The sequence below is a fragment of the Podarcis bocagei genome (assembly GCF_964188305.1).
Source record: "Podarcis bocagei genome assembly, chromosome: 9".
Classification (NCBI taxonomy): Eukaryota; Metazoa; Chordata; class Lepidosauria; order Squamata; family Lacertidae; genus Podarcis; species Podarcis bocagei.
The window spans coordinates 65,403,924-65,418,741 of NC_138134.1; the positions used below are offsets into that span (position 1 = coordinate 65,403,924).

General features: G+C 45.6%; 1 protein-coding gene across 6 annotated transcripts in view; it reads right to left on the minus strand.

The window, feature by feature from the left end:
• Nucleotides 1–14,818, minus strand: part of PTPN13 (protein tyrosine phosphatase non-receptor type 13) — a 161,048-nt gene that overhangs the window by 100,998 nt on the left and 45,232 nt on the right. The gene's annotated exons all lie outside the window — the stretch shown is intronic.

The following is a 14,818-nucleotide window of genomic DNA, read 5'->3' on the forward strand; positions in this document are numbered from 1 at the left end:
AGGAAAACAAAGTGGTTTGCCATTTGGGTCCTCCCACTCAGAAGTCCTTTGATGCAGTGTGTCCATGTATAAAGTGATTTTTAAGTTGAGTTGTGCTTTTTTAAATACCTCCCCACCCCACCCCCCAAAAGTCACTCCTGTTTCTGTCTCTGCACAGTTGCTCTCAAGTGACTCCACTGTCTCTCTGCTCCAAAGTCTTGTTGCTACTAAATCTCCCTGCTCTCCCCACCCTCAAAATGCGGGAGTTCTTCCAGCAAAAGGGAATTTTAATCTTCTTTCCAGGACCACTGGAATTTTTGTTTTTTGTTTCTGTATGGCCCTTGGTCAGTTGTGTGTCATTTTCAGCAATTAGCTACCAGATCGGTGAGCTAATTCTAGAGCTATGCAGCCTGTTCACAGAAGCCTTGTGAGTTTTAATAAGCAGTGCCAGAAGACAACTAAGTTTGTTTGTTTGGTTTTTTTAAAGCGTATATTTACGAAGGCAATGCAGCCTCATTATTCCGGCAAACAAGGCAATGGCACAAAACAAAAAACCAGATGATTTCTTGCAATCTGTTTGCATGTGCCATGAAAAGGCAACCATTTCACAATTCAAGAAAACCCAGAATTATTTTGATCACGCTACTGGTGCAAAGACATTCCCCTTGCCTCTCTCTGTGTCAACTCAATGACAGCATAGCAGTGAGACAGTATGCTCTTGCTTAAGCTTCTCAGCCAGCCCCAACCCAAAGAAAAAGTGAACTGGGTGATTTAGAGTCAGCCGCTCTCAGCCTAGCCTACCTCGCAGGTTGTTGTGAGGGTGCTTTAAAATTTCTAGAAAAAGGGTGAGATGAAAACACAATTAAACAGTAACTGAGCATACCTCAGTTACTAAAAAGCAGAGACATTACCTTGCCAACAAAGGTCCGTATAGTTAAAGCTATGGTTTTCCCAGTAGTGATGTATGGAAGTGAGAGCTGGACCATAAAGAAGGCTTATCGCCGAAGAATTGATGCTTTTGAATTATGGTGCTGGAGGAGACTCTTGAGAGTCCCATGGACTGCAAGAAGATCAAACCTATCCATTCTAAAGGAAATCAGCCCTGAGTGCTCACTGGAAGGACAGATCCTGAAGCTGAAGCTCCAATACTTTGGTCACCTCATGAGAAGAGAAGACTCCCTGGAAAAGACCCTGATGTTGGGAAAGATTGAGGGCACAAGGAGAAGGGGACGACAGAGGACGAGATGGTTGGACAGTGTTCTCGAAGCTATCAGCATGAGTTTAACCAAACTGTGGGAGGCAGTGGAAGACAGGAGTGCCTGGCGTGCTCTGGTCCATGGGGTCATGAAGAGTTGGACACAACTAAACAACAACAACTAGCATACCTCTGCTAAAATAACCTGTGGCCACCCATATAAAACAGTGGGCAGATTCCGAAAATCTCTGCTTGTAATATCTTAACAGAGTCATCTTTTTTGCTTTCCGGGGAACACACACCACAATGCCAGACATGCAGCCTGTGGGCACTGTGAACCCACAATCAACCCACTCAGCCATGTGGACAGGACAGGGTGGGCGATGGGTGGTCCCAGCACCTGGCCTGGATATTCATGCTTTGGGTGCTGGTGGCCTGCTCCCTCTTTTATATTAGAAGCACGGCATCACTCTACATGTACAGATCTACTCCACCACAACAAACAGGTTGCCAGGATGTGCATTTGCGTGGGCCAGCATGGGGTTGTTGCGCAGCAACAGTTCTCAAACTGTGGTCCACCAGTGGTCTGTGAGCTCCATTCAGGTGGTCCACGGCAGGTCTGTGGGTTTGTGGATGAAGATGAGAGACAGCACATCCACTGCATGTAATGTTCGTACTCATTTTTAACTGCATTTTTCTTGCTCCTTTAATTTCCTACGTTGTATTATTACTACTATCATTGCTTAAATTTGTATGCGGCCCTATACCCACAGGTCTCAGGGCGTTTACAACATAAAGTCACAATGTAAAAACACGTAACAGAAACAAAAACAAAGACAGAAACAAAAGCAACTATGTACTCCAAAAGCACAACATAACAAAAATGCAATTAAAAATCACCCAGCATTTAGCACTGTGCATTGTGATTGCTACAACATGGAGAAAAGGAATTCTGCCAAGACCCTTCGCAATTTTCAAGAGGTCTTTGGGGGTGGGGACAACAGTTGGGAACCACTGGAAATGAAACCAGTTGGGAACCACTGGTAATGAAACCAGTGTGTCATGTGCTCATGTTGGGACAACAGTTGGGAACCACTGGTAATGAAACTGAAGGTACATTCTTTCACCTTTGGTGGACATGCCCAAAGATTAAGGCATTCTGGGAGATGATCTATAATGAAATGAAAAAGGTATATAAATATACCTTTCTGAAGAAACCAGAGGCCTTTCTCCTGGGCATGGTCGGCCAATTGGTGTCAAAGAAAGATAGAACTTTCTTTATGTACGCTACAACAGCAGCAAGAATACTCATTGCGAAATACTGGAAGACACAAGATTTACCTACCAGGGAAGAATGGCAGATGAAGTTGATGGACTATATGGAACTGGCGGAAATGACTGGCAGAATTCGAGACCAGGGAGAAGAGTCGGTGGAAGAAGATTGGAAAAAATTTAAAGTATACTTACAGAAACATTGTAAAATTAATGAGTGTTAGAAGGATGCGGGGATGAATTAACATGGTTTTAGTAGAAATGCAACAAAGAATTAAGTAAAAGTTGATTGATATTGGGTTAAGTTGAAAAAAATTTATGGTTAGATCGTTAAAACTATAGAATCAAAATTGAGAAAGATGGGAAGAACTTGCTGAAATAGTGAATTGAACTAGAATACAAAAAAAGGAGGTTTGAGGAGGTGGATGAAATAAGTTAAGGAAAGGCAAAAAGGCAAAGACATGGAATATTGGATGTGTTTTTTTAGCTTCTTTTTTGTCTGTTTTTTTCTGTATTATTGTATGGTTTTTATATGTTTTATGTGTTTTGTTATTGTTTTTTTCTACTTTATTGTTATTTCTTTTTTTCTTCTGTAACTTTTAAATTTTTAATAAATATCATTTTTTTTAAAAAACAAACAGTTGGGAACCACTGGTATAGTGGTCAGAATGTCAGACAAGTCCTGGACAGACCCAGACCCAAATCCTTACTCAGCAATGAAGCCTAACCTACCTCATAGGGTTGTTGTGAAAAACACAAAGGAGGAGTAATTTTGCATGCTTTCTGGTGCTCCTAAGAGGGAAAAGTAATACAGTGGTACCTCGGGTTACAGATGCTTCAGGTTACATACGCTTCAGGTTACAGACTCCGCTAACCCAGAAATATTACCTCAGGTTAAGAACTTTGCTTCAGGATGAGAACAGAAATCGTGCTCTGGCGGTGTGGCAGCAGCGGGAGGCCCCATTAGCTAAAGTGGTGCTTCAGGTTAAGAACAGTTTCAGGTTAAGAACGGACCTCCAGAACAAATTAAGTTCTGAACCCGAGGTACCACTGTAAATAAAAAGATGGTCCACTATCTTCCTAGGGCCTCTGATTTCTTTAATTTTCAGGAGTAGGGAGCCCTGCACTGTAACCTTCCACTTAAATATGGAAGCTCCCACCACCATGCTATGATCGCTACAACTCATTTAGGTTTCTTACACATACATATGCGTTCACTTACACAAGTTTGCAATTACTGGGTTACTGGTAGTGAGTACAAGAGGTCAACTGGAACATATTCAAAGGTTTTATGTTGCTAGGTAAGCCCGATAATTGTAAAGGATGGATTGAGTTGTCTTTATTATTCTTACGTTCCCGAACTAGGACTTGACAGTTTGTACAGAACCTCCCTGTTTCGCAATATGAGTCCTGGACAAGGCAAGAGCACTCCCTTTCCTTACAAGAGTCGGCACCTCCCATCCACCTGTCACGGTGTCATGAATGCATAAGCGGCACCGTGAATATTTACTGATTCAGTGAATCTCCCGACACGTCACGGGCACAGAGTTGTGTGAGGTTGGTTGGCACTTGTACGTGTTCACGCAACAAGACTGACAAAATTTCGTCACAATTACCAGGTTCGCCATAGCTCAGGCAGACACACCCCGTACTTTTGTCTATAAGACGCCCCCATGTGTAAGACGCCCCCATTTTGGGGGAGTGAAATTTAAGAAAATGGGGGGAGATGGCACAAAATTGTTGAGCTTTTTTGTGGAGGATTGAACAGAGTTGTTCAGCATTTTTGGGAGAGGATTACCGAGGGTTCTTGGACTTTTCTTGGGGGGGGAGCCGAAAATTGCTCTCCCTCACGCATCACAAAATCTGCCTCCTGTCTGCCCCCTCACCGGCAGAAGCTGCCAGTTGCCCGCCCAATTGCCGCAGCGTCAGCCAATCAACACCACCCATTGACGCAGCAACCAATGACACGCACAATAGCAGCTGACAGCCACAACAGCAACCAATCAACGTCCACCCTATGTATAAGACGGCCCCATGTTTTTAGCTTGATTTCTAAGGAAAAAAACATAGTCTTATACACGGAAAAGTATGGTAATTCCTCTTCAAATCTCCTATATGCCCACAAAATTAGAATTCTGGAATACTAGGCATTAAATCTTTTTTTTTAAAGCCATGGAAGGAATATCCCTCATTCATAACTCCAGGCATTTCCTAGCTGGAGGAACAGGAGGGAACTTAAGGAACATGACAGCCACAGAAATGTTCTCAAGTGAAGCACAACCTGCTATTAGCGTGGAAGGGAAAACCCCACACTCAACTCTCCAACAACAGCGCCATATGACCAAAGGAGCTGCAAAACCGCTCTTAAAAACTTAAGATCAAACAGCAACAATGCCACTATAAACGGTAAGGGCAGAAAGGCTCCATTTAGAGTTGCCTTCTGCAGTTTTGGTAAGCTATCCTGTTTAAAGAGGCAACACCTAACTGACTTTTCAGAGGAACAAAACAAAGGAAAGACCTGCTCTTCTACATACACCGATGCCCATAACACATAAAAGAAACATCACTGGAAAGACCTGTTATTTCTGACCTCATGCAGTATAAGCGTACAAGATGCAGCATGTGTCTGCATGCAACAGAAGACTACAAGACACAGCACACACCCTCTGAATGACAAGTGCTAATGCAGGTAATTAAACAGGTGGAATAATAGGACTGGCCTAGGATAGGCATCTTTGTGCAGATTAGCCTGGCATATATTTTGATGTTGAAATGGAGGTTAAAAATTGCCGGCCTTTCCCTCCCTGCCCAGAGACTAATGCTATGAATTAGGGCATGGAAAACTGTGTTGAACGGCTTGCTTTGCAGCCCTGCCAAGGGGACCTCGTGTGCCTCCTGCAGATGAATCCACATTTCTCATGTTGCGGTGGTCATCAGCGGCTGAGATAACTTTGGAGCTGACAAAGGACAAGGCCGATCAATGCCCAAAATCGTAGCCTCTGCACTCAGAGTCAGCATCCTATTCAAGTAACTGTGAACTCTGAGTGAGACTCCTTATGTAGATGGAATGGTACCTTCCACACACAAATCTGAAGATTTCAGGGAAAGTCTGCGTACAAAAGGGCTTCAGGGGGGAAAGAGCCAAGTGCAATGGGTACAGAATGCTGACTGACTGTCAAGGAGTTTAAAAACAGAATTCCAGGGGTGGAATGATATATCCCAAGAAGAGAGAAGGGGAGCACTCCATACTTCAACACTTTGCTGCAGGTCTCACCTGCTACCAAGCGCAAGAGACAAACCACAGGTCCGTAATGCTTATGAGCTTTTAGGCACATGTGGCTGGCAAAATTGCTGGAGACAGCATTTTTAGCTTGATGAACCTCTGATCTTATTAAGCAAAGCAATTCTGGCGTTCTTATAAATGTTTCTTGAACGTAAGAGGCTGCCTTGAATCGAGTCAGACCACTGGTTCACTGAGCTTAGCACTGTTTGCTCTTGACTGGCAGTGGTCTTATAACGTCTTTGGCAGGAATCCTTCCACCAGAGACCCTTTAGCTGACAATGCTGGAATCGAACCCTGAACTCTCTGCGCGCAATGTGGCTTAAAACTGAGCTGTCATCTAGTCCCCTCCATGTACAGTGGTACCTCTGGTCGCCAACGGGATCTGTTCCGGAGGCCTGTTCACAACCTGAAAAGAACACAACCCGCGTCTGAACATGCGCGGGTCGCGATTCGCCACTTCTGTGCATGCACGTGACATCATTTTGTGCATCTGCGCATGCGCGAGCGGCGAAACCCAGAAGTAACCCTTTCCGGTACTTCCAGGTCGCTGCGGGACGCAACCTGAAAAGGCGCAACCTGAAGCAAACATAACATGAGGTATGACTATACTGATGTAAGCAAGGAGGCATGTTCGGTTGGCTCCCCTTCAATTTCAAGTTTCAACGTCACCCCAAATGCTGTTGGGTTTTGCATCATGATAAGCACTGAACTACACAACTATCCTGTAAGTCAGTGCATTAATTGCTCCCTTTCACAGATGACATCATGGAGGCCAGATTATCAAGACAACATAAGGAGTAGAATCATAGAGTTGGAAGGGACCCTGAGGATCGTCTACCCACTGCAGGAATATGCAGCTGTCCCATGTGAGGATCAAACCTGCAACCTCATGCTCTTAACCAACTGAGCTACCCAGGCTGAGCAACATCCAATGCCTGACCAGAGGAGACCACAACTCCTAATCTACTTTTGTTGCCTATAAAAACCAAGGATTATTAATTTAGGAATGTCATTCTTACAGCGGGGGGTGGGGTGGGGTTGAGGGTTGGATTACCTTAGTGCAGGGGTCAGCAAACTTTTTCAGCAGGGGGCCGGTCCACTGTCCCTCAGACCTTCTGGGGGGCTGGACTATATTGGGGGGGGGGAGAATGAATTCCTATGCCCCACAAATAACCCAGAGATGCATTTTAAATAAAAGCACACATTCTACTCATGTAAAAACATGCTGATTCCTGGACCGTCCGAGAGCCAGATTTAGAAGGGATTGGGCCGTATCTGGCCCCCGGGCCTTAGTTTGCCTACCTATGACTTAGTGGAAAGCACTCAGGGGCCACCTTCCAGCAGTGGCCGGGGCCTGACCCAAAAGTGGCTGGGGCTACATAAACACCAAACACACAATTCACACACACACATACACACCTCTATCTTCCATGCATTAGGACAGTCTTTTAAAGATTGCTTTCTAAGTCAGGAGCAACAAGTTCACAATATTCTGTTCCTCGGCTCAGGGGGGGGGGAATGGAAAGATTACTACAACATGATGTACATCATCAATACTGGGCTAGAAGCCATGTTCTAATAGTTATACACCGAGTATCTGTGATCCCATTGCCTAGGAGTGTTGCCTGGGAATCCTAGCCAGAGCAAGAAGTGACTTTGTTGTTATCGCTTCCATCTTAGAAGCTGGTATTAAGCAAGCGCTCTGCTAGCTCGAGGGCACTCTCACATAAACATCTGAGGAATTATCTCCATCCTCCTCCTCGTTATTATTAAATATAATAAATAATGATAGTATTCTAATGAAACCTGCTGGGAATCTTGGGAACAGGGGGTCTTAGCCTAGGGTGGTGAGATGCTCTCTTGGGGTTTCTTCAGACAAGGGACAGGGGGCGGGCTGGTGTGCAGGACTCCCTGGTCCTGAATGAGGTAACTGTGTCCCTGAAGGACCAGGTGCGCAGCCTGGGAGTCATTTTGGACTCACAGCTGTCCATGGAGGCGCAGGTCAATTCTATATCCAGGGCAGCTGTCTACCAGCTCCATCTGGTACGTAGGCTGAGACCCTATCTGCCTGCGGACTGTCTCGCCAGAGTGGTGCATGCTCTAGTTATCACCCACTTGGACTACTGCAATGCGCTCTATGTGGGGCTACCTTTGAAGGTGACTCAGAAACTACAACTAATCCAGAATGCGACAGCTAGACTGGTGACTGGGGGCGGTCGCCGAGACTACATAACACCAGTCTTGAAAGACCTACATTGGCTCTCAGTACATTTCCGAGCACAATTCAAAGTGTTGGTGTTGACCTTTAAAGCCCTCAACGGCCTCGGCCCCAGTATACCTGAAGGAGCGTCTGCACCCCCATTGTTCTGCCTGGACACTGAGGTCCAGCTCCGAGGGCCTTCTGGCGGTTCCCTCATTGCGAGAAGCAAAGCTACAGGGAACCAGGCAGAGGGCCTTCTTGGTAGTGGTGCCCGCCCTGTGGAACGCCCTCCCACCAGATGTCAAAGAGATAAACAACTACCTGACATTCAGAAGACATCTTAAGGCAGCCCTGTTCAGGGAAGTTTTTAACGTGTGACATCTTAGTGTATTTTTGGTCTTTGTGGAAGTGGCCCAGAGTGGCTGGGGAAACCCAGCCAGATGGGCGGGGTACAAATAATAAATTAATAATAATTAATAATAATAATAATTTCTTGCACACAGAACAGTTCCTTATAGGAAAATGCTCATAAACAGCATGGAGGTAATGACAAATGGCCATGCATCTATTTCCCTCCATGTGCAGCACAACCTGGTGTGCAAGTGATGGTTCTATGTAGCAATCTACTTTCCATGCAAGACTTTTGTGATGAGTAAAGTGGCCCCAAGTCAAAGTGGAACTGTGTGAGCTTCTCCAAGAGGAAAGGAGCTCCAGTATGAGGTCAACACGTTGGAGAATACACACCAGCATCAATGAAGGCATGACCTTGCATGTACAAAAGTTGGACACAATAACCGGATAGAGCCAATAGTTGCCATCTCAACCCTACCCCACTTATGGATCTATGTCTATTAAATCACCAGAGGAAGTCAGCAGTTAATCACACCAAGCAAGCTGGTGTTAACTCTTTACTGGCCAAAGAGGATCTGCACAGGAGTGTCAGGCCCAGTGAGAACAGCAACTCAGGTCTGGCCCCCATGACGCACTTGCCAAGACTAAACGTCCCTGCCTCCACACAGCCAGCTATGTCTTCTCTCCAGGGTTTTCCCAAGCAATTGGAGATTTTGCCTACATGCCTGCCTTTGCTCCTCCCGCTTCATGCCTCTTCTGGTTCGGTGGAGGGGGTAGCTTTTTGCAGCAGGATGGGGAGATACCCATGCCTCTACACCAGCCTCACTCATCTCTGCCTCTTGGCCTCCCTTCTCTAGTGTTTCTGCTTCTGCCTCTGGACTTCCCTCTACCACAGACTCTCCCAGCTCACTAAGCCCTGTTACCTCTTCAGTATATACCGTATTGGCCCGAATATAAGCCACACCCGAATATAAGCCGCACCTTTAAAATTAAAAGGAAAAAAGTCAATACCTGAATATAAGCTGCTCTCTTAAAATTCCGCAGGCACTCACACCCGTTCTGTTTTACCGTATGTCTGCTTCAGCAGCGATATCGTAAAAGCCAATTTTTGTTAGGTCGTGAATTTAAGCCGCACTTTGTAACTTTTCACAGTCAGAATTTGGGGGAAAAGTGAGGCTTATATTCAGGGCAATATGGTAATACCTGGTTTTCAGGATTTCCACAGGCTGCCAATCTGCTACTGGGCCAAGTTCAAGGTTTGTGGAACTAACTTATAAGGGACTCTACATCTCAAGAGCGAGGTTTTTTGAGAGATCACCCTTCTATACCCAGTAGGCCACTGTGCTGTCCAGGAGAGTTTCTCCTTAAAATCACACCAACTCAAGTGGTGTGCTTTCAGTGTGGCTGCCCCTGTTCTGCAGAAAAAACATCCTCATTGAGAAATGAAAGGCACCCACTATCTGTACTTCCTGGGAACAGCTGAAGACATTTCTGTTTCAGCAAGATTTTCCACCAGGATGAAAAGGTCTCTCTGCCTTTAGCTGTTCATTTTGTACCGTTTCTAAAGCGTACTTTGCAACTGCTTTTAACAGTGTTTTTAGTTGTTCTTTTATGGAGTGTTTGTAAATCACCTTGAGAAAAATGCAAAATACCATTCATCAATTACTAAACAACAACAGAGGATGCTAAGAAATGGCTGAAGGGATGGCTGAAGGGGAGGGAAGTGGATGGGTTGTAACATTTCCTGATTTCATGTTGTCAATAAGATATATGACTGCGGGCTGGCACTAGATGTGGTTAAAAAGTCTCCAGAATGACTAATCAATACCAAAAACATTGCACAAGACCTGCAATTCCTTCCCACTTTTCAAGAAAAGCATGTGCAATGAAAGGAACATTTGCAGGGTGCTTTAACAGTCCCCATTTGGTTTGACGACTTAATAATAAAACCCCTATTTATGGAAGATGAAAGGACAGGGAACTCTTACTACATCGTCTGTGCAGTTCCCTCAAAGTGGTCTGAAGACAATGCAGGGATCTGAAAGCAAGCGTGCAATTCAGAAGTGTGCAAGCGAATCAATAAAAAGGCTTTATTTGTGTGTTTGCGAGGATAGTATCAAGCTTGAGATCATCACAGAATTCAAGGAAAGTAAATCTCATGAATCCCAGGCAATTCCCAGACTGCGCAAGGGGGCTTTCTGAACAGGATTAGTCCTTGGAAGTTACTTGCACTGAAGAAAACGAGGGATCTTTTTGGGTGAAGGTGCATAGGGCTGGTTTACAATTCAGGCTTCCTTTATACAGTGGTACCTAGGGTTAAGAACTTAATTCATTCTGGAGGTCCGTTCTTAACCTGAAACTGTTCTTAACCTGAAGCACCACTTTAGCTAATGGGGCCTCCCGCTGCCGCCGGAGCACGATTTCTGTTCTCATCCTGAAGCAAAGTTCTTAACCCGAGGTACTATTTCTGGGTTAGCGGAGTCTGTAACCTGAAACATCTGTAACCTGAAGTGTCTGTAACCCAAGGTAGCACTGCAGATTGTAAAAATAATAATACAAGAGCTCCCAGAGTGCACAGAACAGAAGTGTTCATCACCATTCCCTCTAAAAGCAAACTTGGGGGTGGTGTGACAATCAATCTGAAAGCAAAACAGAGGCTCATGAAAAAGTCCTCATGAAAAAGCACCTGCATTTTAGTGTGGATTTCTCCTGATATACTTATTTTTTGCCTAATATTTTTAATATGTCATTTCCGCAAATATATGCATTCTTAACCATGCTTTACCCTAGTATATTCAATTTTGGACACATTACTTGGCTGGACAACTGCACTGCAAAATCTGGAATATTTTGAAGGATGGCTGTGCTTCAGTTCTCATATTGTTTTGGAATGTGTAAATTAGGCAGGTTCACCTTTAACGACAAACCAAGTCGAATTTCTCCCTCGTCCCTGTGGGTACGGTAGGGTATCTCACAGAACAGCCTAGCCATTGCATTCTGCGCTACCTGCAACGTTGCCTTGAGCTCCCCGCCCCCTTTTTAAAGGAAAACTGGGGTAGAAACCTTCCAATCAAACAAGAGTGAGGGACTTCTTCCAAGCATCTAGGATCAGGGCTACACCTTCCATGAGACAAGGTGAAGCGACTGCCTCAGGTGGCAGGTTTCACAGGGGCAGCTGCAGCTGTGGCATGCTCCTTGGAGGCCAATGTTGCCACCTCTACAGCGGCCTCTTGGCAAATACATGGCCCTGCTGGGTCTCCTCTCAACCTTGTCCCCAGAGCAGATCTTTGTTCTCCATTTCTTCCTGATGTAGATCATCAGCCATTCCCTCTTCCCCAGCAGATGTCTTGGATAATCCCTGTCTAGGATTATCCTGAGATAATGCAAATGAAGTGGTCTGAGAGCATTCTAAAGCAACCTTCACCAGCTTGGAGACTTCCAAGTGTTTCAGACCACAACTCCCATCAGGGGCTGATGGGAGTTGTGGTCCAAAACACCTGGAAGACACCAGACTGGCAAGGGCTCTTCCCAAAGTGTCAGGAAGACCCTAACTGTGCTGGGCCCAGAGGTAACCCGAGCAACGCGGTCCAGGTCCGGTCCCAAATCCAAGGGTTCCGCGAGGAGTCAGTCCAACAGGGCCAAGGCAGGACACAAGGCAGGAAACCAGGCAAGGTCAGGCACAGGATCACAGGCAGGTTCTGGCAAACAGGAATGTTGCTCCTGCAACCTGGGATGAGGCCCAGCAGCCTTTTATCTCTGTCGGGGTAACGGTCGGTCCTGATCCCCCGGTGACTCACCTCCCTGTCTCGCCCGAAGGCGAGCACTCCTCCTGCGAGTACTCAGGTCTCTCCTTCTCTCAGACCTTAGTCTCTGCAGCTCGGGAGATGTTGGTGGGTTAGTAGACCCAGAGGCCGCCTCAGCCTCCACTGACCCAAGTGGTAGTGGAGCAGCTGTAAGTGATTGCCCAGCTGGAGGCAACATGGTAATCTCCGCATCTGGAGCTGGTGCTTGTTGCAGGGGAACCTGGGCAGACTGGGGCTCTTCAGAATCAGGCCCCAGACTAGGTTCAGCTGCCATCTGAGGCAAAGGATCCGGTGCAGACAGACTCCTCTGGCTCCGAGTCCGAGTCCCAGGCCATCACACCAACCTTAACATCAAGACAATAACACTGACCTGCTTTGCTGAGCTGCCATAAGCAGAACTACAGAAAAATGTGTGGCTTTGAACATTCTTAAGTGCTATGGGAATACTAGGAACGGTTATTATTTCTATTACTGCAGTGATGATGGATATATGAATTGCAGTCAGCTACAGATTATTATTATTATGCTACCTCCTCCCCCTACAGTTATAGTCTCTCTATATATAGATGTATATTCCTCCTGGGATAAATGCAGGACACAGTACAATTGTCCCCTATCTCCACTGGTGCGAACCACCTTCAACAGTGAACTGGCCTGCAGTGAGAATGAAAGCATTTTAAACGAATGAAGAAAGAGCAAGCAAAGGCAGAAGAGAAAATGGGTTTTAATTCCCCACTTTTCAGAGAGAGAAAAGGACGACAGGATGTGCACAACTGGGTTTACTAAGATAAAGTTTCCCCCAAGTACCTTGGCTATGCACTCACAGAGAGGGCGGTGGGCTCTTGTGGGAGTTGCTTTTTTGGAACGGCAATAAAACGTGACCTTTGAGACTCGTTTTTCACATTAAGGAGTTTGGAGTAGGAGGAGAGACTGCCCCAGGCTTTTCTCCTTGACACGGCGCCAAATGTGTCATCACAGAGCTTCAAGTGCTTGGGATGGGAACTTACAGAACGGCCATTTCTCCAACTCAACTTTTCATTAATGCTGATAAATCAAAAGCGGCTGACGCAACGGTCCACATTGCTGCAGCAGCATTAGTGCTTCCACCATGCACTCTGACCCGTAGCTTGTTGGTAGGCTATGGGAACATTTCCCCTGACCCATTTTCTAGACCCCTTCCTAGAACATTCATCTTTCATTACAGCAAAAGGCAAGTCTCTAGAAGGGCTCGGCGATATATCTGGTTTTCAACATCAGGATATATAACCAGATGAACATCACAATATATCATAATGTCTGATATAAGGATGGAACTATGTAGAGGTATTGGGCTGGCTTCATGGTTTTCCCCACATTGTGATTTTGTGCTACACACACACTCACTGTGATTTGCTATCTATTGCCAGGTCAAACATTATGAAATCAACATCATGATACGGATTTCAAACCGGTTTTGGATGATACAGTCATACCTTGGAAGACAAACAGCTTAGTTCCCAAACGTTTTGGCTCCTGAACATCACAAACCCGGAAGTGACTGTTCCGGTTTGTGAACTATTTTCGGAAGCCCAACATTTGACGGGGCTTCTGCGGCTTCCAATGCAGCCAATCAGAAGCCACGCTTTTGGAAGTCAAATGGAATGGATTCTGTAGTAGATAGGTAGCCGTGTTGGTCTGCCATAGTCAAAATAAAAAAATTCCTTCCAGTAGCACCTTAAAGACCAACTAAGTTAGTTCTTGGTATGAGCTTTCGTGTATCTGAAGAAGTGTGCATGCACACGAAAGCTCATACCAAGAACTAACTTAGTTGGTCTTTAAGGTGCTACTGGAAGGAATGGATTCTGTTCGACTTCCAAGGTACGACTGTATATCGATCAAACCTGGTCTCTAGCCCTTTGGCTCATGAAGATAAGGAAAAAGAAACATGCAGGCAGTGCCATGCAACTAGCAAACTTGGGTGATGGAGATGACAGGACATAAGAGAGGTATCAGTGCCATTCCTCCGCCTGCCCCCCCCCCAAAAAAAACCCCCCAACAACAGACAAGAAGAAGAAGAAGAAGAGTTTGGATTTGATATCCCGCCTTTCACACCCTTTAAGGAGTCTCAAAGCGGCTAGCATTCTCCTTTCCCTTCCTCCCCCACAACAAACACTCTGTGGGGTGAGTGGGGCTGAGAGACTTCAGAGAAGTGTGACTGGCCCAAGGTCACCCAGCAGCTGCATGTGGAGGAGCGGGGAAGCGAACCCGGTTCACCAGGTTACAAGACTACCGCTCTTAACCACTACACCACACTGGAGCACCCTCATTAGCTACAAAAAAACTGGAAAAGAAAAACAGGAGTAGTGATGGAATGGAGTAGCCTCAAGAAGGGCATGGCTGGTTAGCACCCTAAAGGGAAGCACACTTCTTAGGACGATGAAGTGCAGTGTTTTGTTGCAGGTCCCTGTTATTCTATTCCATTCTCCAGCAAGAACATCCCACTGTTTTGTCCCAAAAAAATACAGAGGCACTGGGATGACTAATGTCCGGCACTTACTTGTCATTTTACTAGAAATTGAATTTTGCAGATGTGAGTTAATAAACCAAATATCTTCCAATGTACTGGACTACATTTACAGTGGTACCTCGGGTTACATACGCTTCAGGTTACAGACTCCGCTAACCCAGAAATAGTACCTCGGGTTAAGAACTTTGCTTCAGGATAAGAACAGAAATCGTGCTCCGGCGGTGCGGCA